Below are 18,051 nucleotides of genomic sequence, written 5' to 3'. Positions count from 1 at the left end.
TCTACAAGACAGATGCTGAAGCAAAAGTTGGCTTGATTTGCTAAGTCCCTCAACTCAACCCCCCCATCAGCGACTTCAGGTCCAGATGCTCGAGGAACAGCAGCAAACCACTCTGTAAATCTCATCTGTCATGTTAGTGCCAGAGCAGATCTGTCACATCCCCCGAAGCTGCTCGCTCCTGCTGGGAGGCAGCAGAGCGCAACATCGCCACAAATACAGACGTCCACTAACTGGTTAAAATCAAAAATAATCCCACCGGGAGGCACAGAAAAATGAGCGGGACTGATCCAAAAGCTCCCAGTCCAAAATCTATCCTACAGCTCGCTGTGATTGTCCCCAGAATAAATTACTAAAGAGTCAGGTCACTTAACGGCCCACTTTGGCAGGTAATCGCTTATTTCTGACAGTATTTAGATCCTCGGAAGAGCTTTAACCCCGAGCGGACTGAGGGGGTCTCAGAGATAAGTTTGGCGCTTACTAATGTTGTACAGTTTGAACAAATGTAAAGAGTATTTTAATCATACTTTTTTGTATTCAGCAGCAGTACAAGCTAATCTGTGGATTATGTATGTATGTATTTTATGATTTTTTTTAACCTTTTGAAACCTGGATCGTCATCACTTTTTGAGTTGCATTCACAAGCCTTTTATACGTTTTTAAACCTGTAAACCCTGTGAAAAGTGTTTTGATTTCTTTCAGAAACATGGTGGAAAAGGCGGTGAACAATTTGGCAAGAAATGTCCTGCAAGAATTTTTATTTATTTATTCAGGTTTAGGAAATTACAATGTTTTTATAGGCTAGGGTAAAGTAAATATATAAAATAATTTTAAAGAAATATAATATTTTTTTAAATTTATAATTTAAGCACAGTTTTCAAGATTTTTTAAATAATTAAATATTAATAATTAAATAAAATTATTTTATTTTATTTTATTTCAATTTTATTTTATTTTATTTTATTTTATTTATTTATTTGTTTTTTTAACTTTCCTGTGTTTTTTTGTGTATGTTTCTTTTGGGTTTTTCAGGTAATTTACTTGTACTTTTTTCACTAATTTATGCATATTTCTGGGTCATTTCTACTCAAGTTCCCCTTCTATCCATGATTTCATAGGGAAATCAAGCCAATCAGCCCTGTTCGGAGCTTCAGTTAAAAGTCTGTCTTCTGTCTAACTTCTTCTTTTCGGTAAGTGTGGGGTTTAAGGAGTGTTTTGCTTGTTATGTTGGGTCCTGCTCCTCGCTGAAGCTAAATTAACTTTGGTTTCTCATCATTTCTGGTATTTCTTGAGAGTAGCAGAGGGGAGAAGTCTCCAGGTCTCCTCCTGACCGGGGACATATCAGACGCTATAAAAAGTGCTCATGTTATCATCAGCACATAAACAGCCTCACCTCGGCAGCTCCTTCCTACCGGCTCCACCGACACGGCTGCACGCTCTCCAGCAGCGGCGACACACTTAATCCTGCGGCCGCTGTCTGCTGTGGCCTCTCATGCCTTTCATCGCCTACAGATATTATTTGCCAGCTGGGTGACTGCCGTTTTAAATAAGGTAATTGTGGTTTTGATCCGGGTTGTTAACATTTTGAGCTGCCCCTGGCTATCACAGCAATAAACCTAATTGTCCCTGCTGTGGAAATTTGGCAAATTCAGACCCTTTTAATTATATCAAGTGTTTAGTCACTCTGTCTGTGTGTGTGTGTGTGTGTGTGTGTGTGTGTGTGTGTGTGTGTGTGTGTGTTTGTGTGTGTGTGTGTGTGTGTGTGGGGGGGGGGGGGGGCAACAATCTGCGCCAGGCCAGATCAGTCGACTCAAGAGGGATCCAAAAATAAATAAAATTCAGAGCGCATGAGCCCCTGTTTGGCAGCGTGTCTTTATCGTCACCTCTGGACGAACTCCTGCGCCCGTCCCGTCTCAACGTCCTCACCCACCGCCGAGTTTAAAAATACAGAGAGCTACATTTATGTCCCCAATCAGAGATGACAAGCAGATGGCCCCGCTGTTGATCTATCGTACCACTGAAGCTCTTACTGCTGTCAGCTCGTCTCCAGTTAGCTGTGATGAAGAGGAAGTATCGGCCCATCGCAGGTCCTGCAGTCTTACAGCCGCTTGATGTAAATTCCCCTGGTGTGAGTGACTTGGGCAGTGTGGGACAGGCCGTAATGGCTGTGCGTATTGGCAGAAGAGGATTTATGGAGCGATAGGTATTTAAGACAGGAGAGAAGAAGAACTAATCCGTCAAACAACACAAAATCTGCACAATAAAAATCACAATCAAGGTTTCTGCAAGAAGTAACAAAGTAACAAAAACACAACGATTCTGATTTTCAGGCTATTATACACTAATAAAAACATCATGGGTGTGAATCTTTCAGTATCTCACGATTCAATTCGATTTCGATTCTTGATTCAAAACGATTTCCGATTCAAAATCAATTCCCAATTAAAAATATAGGAAGTGAAATTTCAGGATCTACTGCAGTCTGTTTATTAATTATTATTGTTATTATTATTGTTATTATTGTTGTTATTATTATTATTATTATTATTATTATTATTATAGGGGCTACCAGAGTTTATTCTAAAGCACGAGGCGCTGCCAATAACACAGAGCCACAGATACAGCAGGATTCAGCCAGTCACAGTGCAGTTTGCTCCAGATGACGTGTAGCATACGTAAGTGGATCGTCTTTCGATTGGCGAAGAAGACCGAAACAAACCTCTGACCTCTCCATGGAACCATGGGAAACCAATATGGCGTTTAGCATCGACGCTAATGTGCTTTTATCATCGAAATATGGATAAAATAGGGACAGAAGACGCCCAATATCGGATCTATCATGATGTATTTATGAACAAGGTCCCGTAAAAAGACCTGAATTCCCAGGCTGGATACTGAGGCTTCTAAAAGAGCTGCGATGCATCGCAGACATCCCTCTGAACGGCACAGGCGGCAGAAAAAAGTAAGACGATCCGACAAACGGTAATGATGATAAAAATTTTAGAGGGTTGATGTTTAGGATTTTTTAATCAATTCTGAATCTTTAAAAACAAGAATCGAGATTTTTATGTGAACCGATTTTTTTCTCCCAACCCTAAAAAACATAGTTATGACAATAGTACAATATCTGCCAATAGATGCTCCTAAATCCTACGCACCTTTGGGGGGGTTTGCATACATTTTCATGTTTGCACGGGTCAGTTTGTTCTGATCAAAGAGGCGTTTGTGGCCAGTTTCTTTGATAACAAATGCTCATATATTATATTCGGTTGCATTTCGTGCTGCAGATGATGCAATAACGTCAAAATTATGCAACAAAACTTGAAATTATGCAGCAGAACAAATTTGCATTTAGTTCAACAAAAAAAAAAATAGTTTGATAGAAAACTCCACAAGCAAATCTACTAACTGTTGCACGACACACAGAGCACTTTTCAAACTTTCTATTTTATTGAATTTTAAGTTGGTTTTTTTGTGTGTGTTGTGTTAAGGGAGACAAGAAAAGTAAAACTTTCATTGTACGGTCGATGCCACAGTTTTTTCCACTGTGCATATGACAATCAACTTCTTAACTAATGGAGAAAAAAAAAGGTTTTCTTCTCAAAAATGCTGCTGTGAAGTGCTGAGGTTATCTTTTTCATTAGTAGTAACATACAATGTTTAATTTTGCCTCCACGTGAAAAATGTGTGACATTCATTAGAGAAACCAGCTGCTTTAATTAAATCTAAAGGTTGAACAGTTTTCACACAAAATACAAAACTATTTTTAAAGGTCTTGAGATTAAAAATACTCTGCAAATAATTTGAGAAATTTGATCTTTTTATAGTTTTAATTAACACACAATGCAGAGCAGAATGTGCAGCGTGAGCTGTGTGCAGAGGTACGCGGAGGACGAGGCCGACAGGTTTGATCGAGCAGAAGAAGAGAGAGGCAGAAAGAGAGGTAGACGACACAAAGTTCAGCGGGAACCGAGACGTAAAGTGACAGGAGGAGATTAGCTCGGGGGGCAGAAAGTGAGCGGCGGGGAGACCTTTTCCTTCCTTTTGCTCGCTCTCTCTCCTCTGGCACAAAGTCAGATCTGCAACAAACCTCCCTCCTCTCCTGATGATTCCCCGCGGATTAATAACACCCAGCGAGCTGAAGGAGTAAAAGCCTCCATCACACAGAAACAGATGGCACTTTGAATCGGAGATAATTCAGCTGTTATTATATGGTGCCGTCGATAAACTACAAAAAAGAAAATACTCAGCTAATGGTGAATAATTGCCCCGAGAAAGAGGAGCAAAGAATACTAATGAGGTGGTTTCCCAAGTGTTTTGTGACAAAATCGAGTGCTCAAACAGCTCAGTTCACTTTGAACACTTTGTGTCCATAAACGTGATGTCAGCCGCCGTAAACGTGTCACCTTCCCCGACAAAACGAGCGCTCCAATCAAAGTGGAGCCCATTATAGGCGACTGGAGGATTTATGGGTCACTTTCTGTCCTCTGCTTACAGAAGCATCATCGTTTCATTTATATTATAAATTATATATTATATACTGTAACACAATTAAACACAATCTACAAAATTCAAATCAGGGAAAAGCAGCCAAAATGTTTTTGCGTGCTACGATTTTTTTCCCATGTTGCATATTATTTTTCAAACTGGTCACTCACTGCTGTAAATATGCTATGAATTGTTATATAAAAAAAAGCCCTAAAAATCTGAGATCACAATTACTCATCAACTCTGGAAACATCATGAACTTTAAAAAATGTCTTTTTACTCGAAGATTTTCATGACCTGGAAATATAACCAACCCAAAGCTGGGGGCTCAAGGTCAACGAAACACGCCAGAGTCTGGCTGAGAGTGAGTTTGGGCTTTTAGGGAGAAGCGAACGCCACAGCTATGAAGGAGGTAACAAGACTAAATGAGACGATCACTGCAAAACAGAATGTGGCTCCATCGTTTTATTTAAATTATCTGGTTTTCATGAGGCCAAAATTGTAACTTAAAGTGAAATGTGATGAACTACCCAGCCAAAATAACAGTACGCTGGTGTCGCTGTTATCTCCTGAACTCTGAGTGTAAATAAAGAAACTCGCGATTTTGATTCCACGGCTTGTGACATTTTCTCACCCCAAAGATGATACAGTGTACTTTAATAACTTTAATAACCCGAACATCGTCAAACTCATCGACAGCGCAGAAAAGAACGAGTGATAAGAGAAGAAAAGACAGAACGACAACTTTGTTTAAAAAATGAATTCAGGTGGCATCTACAGTAACCGCCAAACACACTCCACTGGAACTGTGTGTGTGTGTGTGTGTGTGTGTGTGTGTGTGTCTGTGCGTGTGCATGTCTGTCTGTGTGCGTGTGTGTGCGGTGCAGTGGAGCAGGAGCTGCAGCTCGGCCCCAGGCTCCGTCTCTGTCCTTGTGGATATCTTTCATCCCTCCTTATCTTGCCCTCCGTCCTCCTCTCCCTCCTTCTTTAAGATGAGACGGTGAGATGAGCGAGTGTGCGACTCCTCTTTGTGAGCGCGTTTGTTTTGTTTGTTTTTTTTGGAGAGTCAGGTCACTTAACCCAAAGAAATCTGCCTAAATGTGTGATAATAACCTGAAAACACTTTGCACTGAGTTTACGGGTGCTTTCGTGTCATTACCATCACTGAAGCTCTACCCAGAGTTACAGAAAGGTTTCTAAAAACAAAGTACTGACAGAGCATCGGCCCTCAGATCCCCACATGGTTGCATCACTGACATCTAACAACAGCAGATCAGAGAGCGCAGTGATCACGAGCTGCTGTCTGAAGGAGAAAACAGCAAACATCAGAGCCGTTAGTCTGCACCAACAAAGATCACACGGCCAATTGACAGTTCAGATTAGCCGCATTACAGCCAGAACAAAGTCTTGTGTTTTTTTTAAGATCCTTATTTATCAGGAACAAGATGCAACAGACACGGAGAGTTACGGCGGCTGCTCGAGCGTCTGACATGACATGAAACTAGAGTTTACATCATCCTTCTAAAGAGGGAACGCTGCTGGGCCCAAATTTCACATGATAAACACCGAACAGCATCACTTTCAGGTGCTCAGATTATATAAGCACATATAAAACTTTCTTTATGTATCTTTAATTAACTTTTTGAGGCCTGGATTAGCTGAGACGCCTTCACAAATATTTAAACCTTTCAAATCTGAGGAAATTGTGTTGCTTTCTTTTGATAACATGAAGAGAAAAAAAAAGCATATGAGCAAGAAATTAGTACATTTGGAAAAACAAATTATATCTATCTATCTATATCTATATCTATATATATATATATATATATATATATATATATATATATAATATATATATATATTATGTGTACATACCTTATTTCCTCTATGTACATACTTATTTTATTATTTTATTACTTATTTATTGTTATTTGTTATTGTTATTTTCTTTGTTACATTTCACTTTTCTTTTTTCATGCTGCTGTAACATTTGGAATTTCCCCCAATGGGGGATCAATAAAGGAATATTCTATTCTATTCTATTCTATATATCTATGAAACCAAATGAAACTGATCAGCTATCTAGACTTCAAACATGTCTTAAGGATGTAAAAGCCTGGATGAGCCGTAATTTCCTGATGTTGAATTCAGACAAAACTGAAGTTATTGTTCTTGGCCCAAAACACCTCAGAAGCTCCTTTTCCAACAATTTAATTTCTCTAGATGGCATTACCTTGGCCTCTAGCACAACTGTAAGGAGTTTTATTTGACCAGGATTTATCCTTTGCCTCCCATATAAAACAAACTTCAAGGTTGGCTTTCTTTCACTTGCGTAACATCGCAAAAATTAGACATATTCTGTCCCAAACAGATGCTGAAAAATTAGTACATGCATTTGTCACCTCTAGGCTGGATTACTGTAATTCACTATTATTTGGTTGCCCCAACAAATCTCTTAGGTCTCTCCAACTGGTGCAGAACGCTGCTGCTCGTGTTTTAACGGGAACCAAGAAAAGGGATCATATTTCTCCTGTTTTAGCTTCTCTGCACTGGCTCCCTGTGAAATCCAGGATTGAATTTAAAATCCTCCTCCTTACTTACAAAGCTCTAAATGGTCAGGCTCCGTCCTATCTGTCACAGCTTATAGTTCCTTACCAACCCTCAAGATCACTGCGCTCTGAAAACGCAGGGTTACTTGTGGTTCCCAAAATTTCCAAAAGTAGGTTAGGAACCAGAGCCTTCAGCTACCACGCTCCTCTCCTATGGAACCATCTTCCATTTTCATCTATTGCTCGTCTGTCCGTCCTGAAGAGGGATCCCTCACTATCCTCTACCGCTCTTCCTGAGGTTTCTTCCTCTTTTTTTTTTTCCCCGTTACAGGGGTTCTTTTTGGGGAGTTTTTCCTCGGGTGATGTGAGGGTCTAAGGGCAGAGGGATGTCGTACTCTGTAAAGCCCTCTGAGGCAAACCATGTTTTGTGATAATGGGCTATATAAATAAAACTGACTTAACTAACTTAAATTAAAGCAAGAGAAAAAACGTCCCAAAAACGATGTTTATATTATCATAATTATATATTTGAAAATATTTTACAGAATTATTGTTATTATTAAAGCACCTTTCTCAGGTAATTTCCTTGTTTGCTTTTTTGTTTAATTTTTTCTTTTCTTCCCCTTAATTTTTAGGTAAATTTCTTGTGCTTTTCACTATTCTTTGCTATTTTTTTTGGGACATTACTTCTTAAGGAATCTAAATGGTTACTTTCTCATCGGAAAAACATCTAGAAATACCGCCACCGGGTTGTCCGTCAAGATCCACTTACAGTTTCCATCAATGAAAACATGGACGTAACACACAGAAGATCTCCACATGAGCTCAGTTTACAGATCCGTGTCAACAATTCAGCATCTGACCAAATGTCTCCCCTTCTGCTCCTGAGATCTGATGCTGGAAACACGATGATGTCACAGTGAAGTTGACCTCTGACCTCTTGGATATAACGTCATCCCTTTGTCATTTTATCCTGTTAGACATTTCTGTGAAATTTTATCATTATTGGTGTATGAATTCTGAAATTACAGCCGAAAACATGTTGTGTGAGGTCACGGTGACCTCTGACTACCACATTTTAATCAGTTCATCTTTGAGTCCAAGTGGACGTTTGTATCAAATTTGAAGAAATTCCTTCAATATGGGCAATATGGAATAAAGTCTCATCAGGATATTTTTATAATATCAGTCAATCGATATATATCACGATATACATCAAATCAGTGTTTCTGTCGAGCTTAAAGGTTCCTTTGACTCCTCAGTGAGATATGAAGATATTTTAAGGTTAATTTGGTTTAAATATTTATTTTCTGTCAGACATTGAACATGACAAATATACTGTAGAACAGCATCACCAACTGGAGGACCTATTCTACTAAAACTCACAGAGGTCCAGGTACTAAAGTTTCCTCCCAGCAAAGGTCCGAGCCTCAAACCTAAAATCAATATCACCATTAATTGAACATTTTACTTTGATTACAATTAAAGAACGATTATTTTGCTTTTTCTGTGGTTTGTTTTTTGCCCTCATAGCTCACTGACGCAGTGTCATGTGACCATGGTGTGTTGGAGTGTAATAAACATATGATTTATTATTATCTATTAAACTTTCCAGCATTATATAAAAATGAAAAGCTCCATCTTAAACAAACTTCAGGTAAATTTAAGCACATTGTGCTGATAATAGGCCAACCTCTCCTGACTGCAGGACTCTGACTTCAGCAAACTTTTGAGTGCTATTCTCATTATCATTGGCTGTTCGTGTTGTCTGTCCAATCATGGCTGGAATGCGTTCTATCCACATTCTGTCGACTACGTCTCATATTTCAATCGAGGAAAAGAAATTTTGTGATTGATATCGTTATCGTTTAAGCCCTACTTCAAGGCGTTCTTGAGATGTCATGTCAACAAGAATGAGACACACACAAGGTCACAATGACCCTGACTTTTGACTACCAAAATCTAACCGATTCATTGTTGAGTACAAGCTGACATGTTTGCCATTTTAAGAAAATTTCTTTGATATTGCGTTTTACGAGAGTTGGACAGAGCAAAGGACGAACAGATGACTTAATGAACTTGCTGTAAATTGGCCTCCGTTACAAGACATCAAGACACAAATATATTAAAACGATGATGGACGGACAACCCGAAAACATAATGCCTCAGCTAATACGGGCATGGAGGCTTAATAAAATTAAACTTAACAGCTTTTTGGCAGAGTGCAAAGTTTAAAGTTTGGCAACGCTCAGTAATTCAACTCTGAAACTGAAGTGAGATTTCAAAATGACAAATTTCAGTCAAAGAATTAAGTCAATATATCAGAGAAAGACACTGCTCAGTCCACAGGAAGACACCTCTTATGACCAGAAGTGATTTACACGTTATATTTTCTCTCTCTCTCTCTCTCTCACACACACACACACACACACACACACACACACACACACACACACACACACAGTGCTGATCCTGATCCGTGTCATCTGCGTGTAAACCTGCTGCTGCGGGACAGGTGAGGCCAATTTGTCTGCTGGGATCCAACAGCAGGAGCTGTCACTCAAATAAATACAGACAGGCAGCAAACACACACACACACACACACACACACACACACATACACACACACACATGGAGATCATGTCGAGTGGTTCAGCAGTTAACATCAGAACTGTCATCGTCTCTGGCAGAAGCTCAGAAAAGAGCTGAAAAATGTAAGTTAATTTAATTTAACTCCGTCTGCACATACGTGTGTGTGTGTGTGTGTGTGTGTGTGTGTGTGTGTGTGTGTGTGGCCCTTTAGTTTTTAATGAGTGCTTGTATTTGAAGTGATGGTGTGACAACTCATGCTGATCTGAAAACATCTTCTGAAGTCTCCATATAACAAAAAGCTATTCAAAAAAAGTGACAAGTTTTTAATCTGAATTTATGAAGAATATTTTTCTGATGCAGCAGAGGGACAGTGTTCACTGCATTTAACGTCAGTATGATTATTTCATGTGTGACTCTACATTTAACATACATTTGACCATACCTCCCGGCCGTAAATCGCTTTCTCCAAAATTCAAAGATTCATGAATAAGCACAAATATATAAAACTTAATAAAACTAGAATTACTGCCAAACAGATTTATGACTCTGCAAGATTAGTGTCACCAACCGAGCATCTGTCCAAATATCTTCCCATCTGTTCCTGAGATATGATGTGAATAACGCATAAAAGTGTTTTCGCCGAATATTATGATGTCACGGTGAAGTTGGCCTTTTGTATATTAAACGTCATGACTTCATCATTTTATCCCGTTACGACACCTGAAGTCTACGCTGAAGTTTGTGTCAAGTCTGAACAAGCTAGCACGTCATTTTTTAAAGATATCGTGTTAACAAGAAGGAGACACATGCAAGGTCACAGTGACCTTTGACCACCAAATTCCAACTAGTTCATCGTTGAGTCCAAGCTGACGTTTGTGCCAGATTTAAAGAACCTCCTCTGATATGTTTGAGATATTTTGCTCTTGAGAACTGGACAGAGCAAAGGACAAACACAAACACAGGACATCAGGACAAAAACATGGATCAAAATGGTAAAAATGGCAAAACATGAAGAACACGAAAAGAAGAAGGAAAAGGAAGAAACCAAGCGGACAGAAAATCATAATGAGTCAGAAGAAATAGAGACAAAATGAGATGCAAGAAAAGAGACAAAAACAACCAATATCGAAGGCCACTAAAGTTAAGGACAGAAAGATTTGAGAAAAGCCTGGAGAAATAAAGAAGTCGAGGAGACGCAGGACAGAGACAAAAATAAAAAGTGAAAATGAAGAACATCACATTCCATCGAGTCATTTCTCCTCTAATGAGACAGTAATTGAGCCGAGCCGGACAGGATCATAATAAGACAATTAGCCTAATTTGTTTGAATTGAAAAGCCAATTAAAGAATTAGTGAGCGACGTTGGAAAGTTCATCAGATTACATCCGCATTACTATCCGGCGGGTCAGGGAGCCGAGGCCGCTGAGCCAAACTGTACCATCGGCAGAGCAAAACAAACACGGGATAACGCCACATCTTTATTGAAAACGCGGCCGATACGTGTTAAAAGGATTAGAGTTGGTGGAGAAACAGCTCTCTGTCTTAGCCTCTTTGTTGGAAACTGGAGGCATGTAATCCGAGCGGATTGGTTTGACAGATGGTTTCAGTGAGATTCTCCTTTGGAGGCTTCGGCAGAGGGTTTGTCGATGGCATTAAAGTGTTGCATATCTGCCTGTGTGGATGAAGAGCTGCTCCTATCTGAATAAACAGCCTCCGTTATAACAAAGGAGTCTTTGTTGTGGGGAGAAGAGTGAAAACCGCCACCGAGCAGCCGCCGGTTAGACGGGCTGTGACGTCGCGCTCTCTGCGATGGATGTGTAGGCAGCTTACAAGAAAATGTTGGCATTGTGCATTTCTGCAGACCACAGATACGTTACATTTGTATGTTTCATATGTATCACTTCAACGTTTCTTAAGTGACGTAAAATATGAGCTGATGGCGTGACACCAAGGTGGGACGTCTGCAAAGCCGCGGACCACTGCGCAACACCAACAAAACACAACAAAAATGCTGTTTTTTCGAACCAATTCATCGCTGTCTCTCCGCCGGTTTGAGGAAAATGCCAACACTATTCAGGCGGGTGACTTGGTGCGAGGTGGAAGGAGAGCTGGATCATTTTTGAAAGTAGTTTTTGGATGTTTTCATTTGATGAAAATATGCGTCAGCTTTTGTGTCATTTTAGACATTTGTTTGGTTTAAGTTTCTGTCTGGTTTCGTCTGTGAAATCTGGTCTAATCTCGTGTCCTCTAAAGCCAGACTTGCAACAGGGTGCTCGACACTTTTGAAGAGCGTCGCTGGACAAAAATTAAAGAGCAGCGAGATGTTTTTGATTCATGCCATATTAACCCTTTAATATTACACACACACTTGTAACACTGTACGCACAAAATGTGCATCCCAAAAATCAAGCTTTAAAAAAATATTATACATTAATATAATCTTCTACTTCACTGAGTTAATTTTTTGACCAGCATCAGCCCGAATAATAAATATCAAATACTCATTCATTTTCCCAATTTTAACCCTTTAAATGCCAGGTTTTTGCATTGATGCCACTATGTTTGTAAATGAAAAAAAAACACAAAAAATGTATTATTTTCAGTAAACTACGTGCTAAGTAGATTTATTATTATCAAAGCCTGACAGACTAATTATTACAGATATGGTTGCATTTTAAGGATGGAAAAACCATCACTCACTTAAAGAAGATGCTCAGAAACATTATTTTACAGAGAAAGAAGGAGGAGGAAAGACTTTAAAGACACTCAGATCTGTCAACGACATGTGTGAAAAATTCAATGACTTCTTATAAACTGTATATTGTGTGTTTGGTTGTATGCAGGTGCAAACACATAAGTATGTTCCCATATTATAATATAATAATATATATGAATATGCATGTAAGTGTACATGTAATTATTCAGTGGAACATATATATGTACATGTACTTACATACATGTATGAATATGAATATGAGTTATGAGTGTGAGAGTGTGTGTGTGTGTGTGTAGGTAAGTGTATGTATATATGTCAGAGATGCAGTTCACAAATGAATTAACCGAGCTTGTGATTGCCATTTTCTCTCATTTTTATCTTTTTCTGTCTGTTTGCTTGACACGTTTGAAATAAAACTAAGAGTGAGCTGTTTTTATCCACAGCCACACCAGGCGACCCACAACACACACACACACACACACACACACACACACACACACACACACACACACACACACACACACACACACACACACACACACACACACACTCGAGGCAGGGTGTGAATCCCTCTCTCATTACCCATAATCCACTACAGCCCGGGCTGTCAGCGGGGTCTCTGAGGACCGAGGATCATGGGAGCTCTGAGAAAGGTCAAGGCAAGCAAGTAACCAGCTGGGCCATAATCAAGAGAGAGAGAGACAGAGAGACAGAGACACAGAGACACAGACACAGACACAGACACACACACACACACACACACACACACACACACCGTACGAACCTTTCACCACAATATATCGATATATCCCGTTATATCCCTCCTCTCTTCACCTCTCATTTCTCTCTCTTTAATATCTCTCTCTCTGTTCCAGTATTCGTCTTTCTGCGGATCATCTCAACTAAACAACGGCCGAAAAACCTGGTAGCTAAAAGTTGTCTATAAATATCCAGCATCAAAAAACTATTTTAAAAATTCGAAATGAATCAGTGTATTCAGCAATTCTGCAAAAGTGAATGTTCACAGTGTGAATTCAGCAGCTTTTTTTTTTTTTTAAGAAGAGCAGATCGAAACCGCGGACACGCCGATCGCCTCCAGTATTAATGTTGAGCCGAACCATTTTTTGGTGTGTGTTTTTGTATAAGGCCTATTCATGTGCTTTTGTTGCACAAGGAAATGAATGTGAATAGGTGTTTTACGGGCGTTGTAAATGATTGTTTTTTTATATATTATGAGTGCGACGAGCAGAAACTGTACATTTCATGTTAAAACAGAAGTTTATCTGGAAAAAGACGCAAAGCATTTAACAGCCACAAACTGGCACACCATCCCAGAACGTCAACAGCAAATCCAGGAGGACACCCCACTGATGCTGCACATTTGCACATTTTTCTTGTGAATTTTCAACTTAAATCTGAGAGAATATCTAAGATTAACTGGCACTCGCCCTAACCATGACCTCTTAGCCCTAACTGCTCGCGACCTCGATGCATCAACGTGACGAATTTTCCTGTGGTTAATCACAGCACGACGTCGCTGTAAGAACGTGTGTAAACAGCCACAAAGCTGCAGTGTGACTTTCTATTCTCAGCTGGGTGCAAATAAACACACAAGAAAAAGCTTTTACAGACAGAAATCACAAGAGGAGGTCTACAGCAGTGACATTATCATAAAGAGATGAAAATGGGACAAAATGTTTCTGGTGTTTTTCTTAATTCAGTGACAGCTTTCTTTCTTCACTTTTTGTGCTAAATTTCTCACCACATACAGGAAGCACTGTGGTGAATAGTAACTGTGCAAACTCGTCCTCACTCGACGTACAGAGTGAGACGGTATGAGTCTCTCTGTCCTTTATTTTCTCTGATGGATGAGTGAGACAACAGCTGGCACAGGAAATGAAATTAGGATGACGTTTGTGTCGTCTGCGGTCGAGAGCAGCAGGCTCTCCACCTGGTTAACATGGATCACACTCAGACAACTAACAGACGTCTCGTGGACGGACACATGACGTCCACATTCTTCATCCAAACAACAAAGCTCTGATTGCTTCTGTGGTTCTCTCCAACGAGAAAACAGCAGCAGACGAGCTCGACAGCAAACCAAAGAGATTCAGATGTGGACTGCGCGGTTTGATTGGCAGGTTCATCTCTGCCGCACAGAAACGCCTCCAGAATCATCCACTTTTAGGGATTTCCATGTGAGTTTGCAGTCGCTGCTAATGAGCAGTCCTCAGCTGTCGTGTGTGTGTGCTATGATTCCCTCCCACCTGACTTTAATCAATGAAATTTCCCTCCAAACACTTCAAACTGTTGAGCTACTGAGGCTCTCAATGAGCCCGCATCATTTTTAAATCTACATTCATGACAAAAGTGTCAAAAGTCAACATGCTATTATCATTTTAATGAGTTTCTGCTTATTACAAACAAGGCAGTGAAGGAGATTTTTGCACGAAAATGATTTTTTTTGATCAAATGATCAGTCTGCTCTTATCAGTCCTCTGAAAGCCCCCAAATATCTACACCTGCACTTCAGCGTGAACCAAAAAGAGAGCACAGCACAGAGATGGAAATGTGTTTTTATTTAAAAACACTTCCTCTCTGTTGCGTCTCCTGCCTCACCTTGTCTCCAGACTTCGGGGAGACGTCCAAAATTTCTCAAGTTCCAGAAACATAATTACAGTGACAGTGAATGCTAAGTGGTTTGAGTGACGCTGATGAACCTTCTGGAGCAAATAACCAATTAATTCCTCGCTAATCGTGAAGGTGTTTTGCCAGGACGGCAGACGTTAATTTGCTGCGAGGACAAACGTCCAATTTCTATGACATGATTCGAAGCTGAGGCACACACACAAACAGCTTCACCCTCAAAGCTAAAAACTGCACAGAATAACTGTCAGGACACAGATGCAGAGGGGACTGCTGGCCGACAGCAGGCCGCGGTGTCTATCCTCAATAATGAATGCAGTGGAAACATATGAATGTAAACTAAAGACATGAAACACGTCACATGATGCTGTTAGCAGGTGAACGAGATTTGATATACAGAGCTGCACAGCAAAGCCAAACAAGACCTCTTTGTCTTCTAATTGACCTTTGTGCATTTATGCATTCATCAAAAGTCATGTTTTCTTTGCTCAGAAAAATGAACACAAAGACGCTACTTGTGCTCATCTAATGACTAAATCTGTCAGTGAAAGCTTCTCATTTTCTCTTTTCACACTGCGCTCTCATCACATCACATCCACCACAAACACTCAGTCAACAAGGTTACGAGAAGAAAAAGTGACTTTGAGCTAATTTATGTCAGAAATATAAGAGTCACATTTCCAAAGTCAGAAATCTTGAGTAGATTATTAGTTATCATGTGCAGAGCCATGTATGAATGGTATCCTTTCCCTGCACGCATCACGCAATGAATCCTAAAAATGCAATTCAAATTACCTGTAAAACAGCATCTCCTTAACTAAATACAACAAAAAATAGGAGCCAATTAAATTTTGGACAAAGAAACATGTGCTTGATTGACTGATGTGTCGTGAAATGTAAGAAAAAAGATGTACTTTATTTTTTATTTTATTTAATTAATTGGTTTATTTATTTGATTTTTTTTAGTTATTAAAGTTTTTGTTTCATTTTAGTTTTTTTATTTAATCTTTTTGTGTGTTTTTACTGTCATGTGTTGATCTGTATATGTTAAGAATATGTTTTAAAGCCCTCCTAAATACAACATAATTAAAGATAAATGTATCTGCGTGTCTGCTGTTCATGACTGAATCCTCTTCAGCCACAGATCTTTGTCTCACCTAATCAGGAGGTTTTTCCCTCCAACCTCTCGTCTGTGACGACTGTAGCTGATGTTACAGACTCACTGAGTAAAAACAAGGTGAAAGAAAAGTGGAGAGAAAAAAACATCAGGTCAGCGGTGCAGACGCCCTCACACTTCTTACTTTGTTATGAAACCTGACTGAAAGTATGTGCCCGTGCCTGAGGGCCCTCCCTCTGTGCTTTAACTAAAATCCTTCAGGAAAACAGAGCTGAAGGGCGTCGTCTCTGTCGCCGAGTCGATATTTTTTAGCATGCACTGTCTCTGTGACGAGCTGTGCTCTCAGGCTGTGCAGGAGATTTGTTCACTAAATATTGACGAAGCAATCAAAGATGGTGCGCGAACAGATCTGCTGTCAGGTCCATGATTCTGTTTACTGAGCACCAAAAACTCTGCAAAGATCTACAACAGGACTGAGACGACCTTTGGCGCGAGTCAAAAAATAATTATATTACTGAAATAAAAGTGGAACTGCAAGAATCAGAGCTCATGAGCTTCTGGAAATATGACAATAAAATATCTCAGTATTTCTGTAGCATGGATTGAAAAAAAAACTTAAATTATGTAGTTTTTCTCTAATTTTCTGTTAATTATTTTGAATTTTTCATCATTTTATCCATTATACATCCGCATGATAAACAGCAGTGTCTCAACTGTCATCAAACATCCTCATCAGCATCAGCAGCAACAAAGCTTTCATCCTCAGCTTCACATTCGCATTTGCATCATCATCATCATCATCATCATCATGAATATGCTTTTATCATCATCTCTGTAAACACCTTAATCACTGAAACACTCACATCAGTGTCACTTACATATCATCGCCACAATCATCCTCATTATCTGCAGCAAAACAATCATCCTCATCATCATCCTCATCACTGTCTCTTCTGGAGCCAACAGCATGAGCACTTTGATTCTGCAGCAGTTGAGCTCTTTCCACAACTAACAGGAGGACAAGCATCTTTGTCTGCCATGACATGAAAAATGGACTCTGTGCTTCCCCCTAGCTTCCTCTGCACAGAGGAAACCAGGGCCCAGCCAGAGAGAGGAGGAGGTAGCGAGTGATGGAGAGATGGAGATAGAGAGAATCAGTCTCAGAGGACACGATAAGACAGAGGAAAGAGGAGGCGAAGGAGCGGCTGAGCGGCGCAGCTTCAAAGAGCAACAGCGTCCTCTGAGAGCAGGAAGAGAGCAGGCAGCAGGCGTGATTTAAAAAGCATTTAGGAGGTCGATACCTGGGTCATTAGCCAGGAGGATACTTCACCGAGACACACAACCAGCAAAACCTAAAGATTAACAATCCGGAGCATCTCACACACACACACACACACACACACACACACACACACACACTGCAGCAACAACAGGTCTGCAAAAACACTGCAGTGCAAACCTAGAGCATCACAAACACACACACACGCACGCACGCACGCACGCGCGCGCGCGCGCACACACACACACACCCACACACACACACACAGTGTAAACAGGCGGCGTCCTTACCTTCCTGCACCGCCTGGAACGGGTTGTTGGGCTCGATGAGTTTAATGGAGTGAGTGATCTTCTCGCTCTGCAGGATGTCATCGCTCAGACTGAGGTCAGACACGGCGAGCTGGAACACCTCATCGTCCCTCACTGCGTTCTCCTCAAATATCGCACCTGGACAGGTGGAGACGGGGAGAGGACACACGTCAAAGGGACGACTGGACATTCATATTAAAAAAACAGCCCATAAAAGAGCAGGAGTGGACCTCAGTCTCCATAGCAACGACAGCCGACTGAAAACAACTTCTGGTAAACTGTGATGAACATTTCTTTGTTTTATGAAACAGATATTTGACGACATTTATAAAACAATATGACATATTTTACCCTCTGAA

General features: G+C 40.2%; 1 protein-coding gene across 1 annotated transcript in view; it reads right to left on the bottom strand.

Annotated features, from left to right (window-relative positions):
- The window catches only part of LOC121958466 (glutamate receptor ionotropic, delta-1-like), a 539,890-nt gene extending 522,068 nt beyond the window's left edge, over window positions 1–17,822 (bottom strand). Inside the window, 1 exon segment of the mRNA XM_042507403.1 lies at window positions 17,675–17,822. The gene's annotated coding sequence lies outside the window, so the exon portion shown is untranslated.
- Between the last annotated feature and the right edge of the window lie 229 nt (window positions 17,823–18,051).

This window comes from Plectropomus leopardus, chromosome 19, assembly GCF_008729295.1.
Source record: "Plectropomus leopardus isolate mb chromosome 19, YSFRI_Pleo_2.0, whole genome shotgun sequence".
NCBI classification, from domain to species: domain Eukaryota; kingdom Metazoa; phylum Chordata; class Actinopteri; order Perciformes; family Serranidae; genus Plectropomus; species Plectropomus leopardus.
The sequence above is the reverse complement of the archived record's forward strand: the minus strand, read 5'-3'. Positions and strand labels throughout refer to the sequence as shown.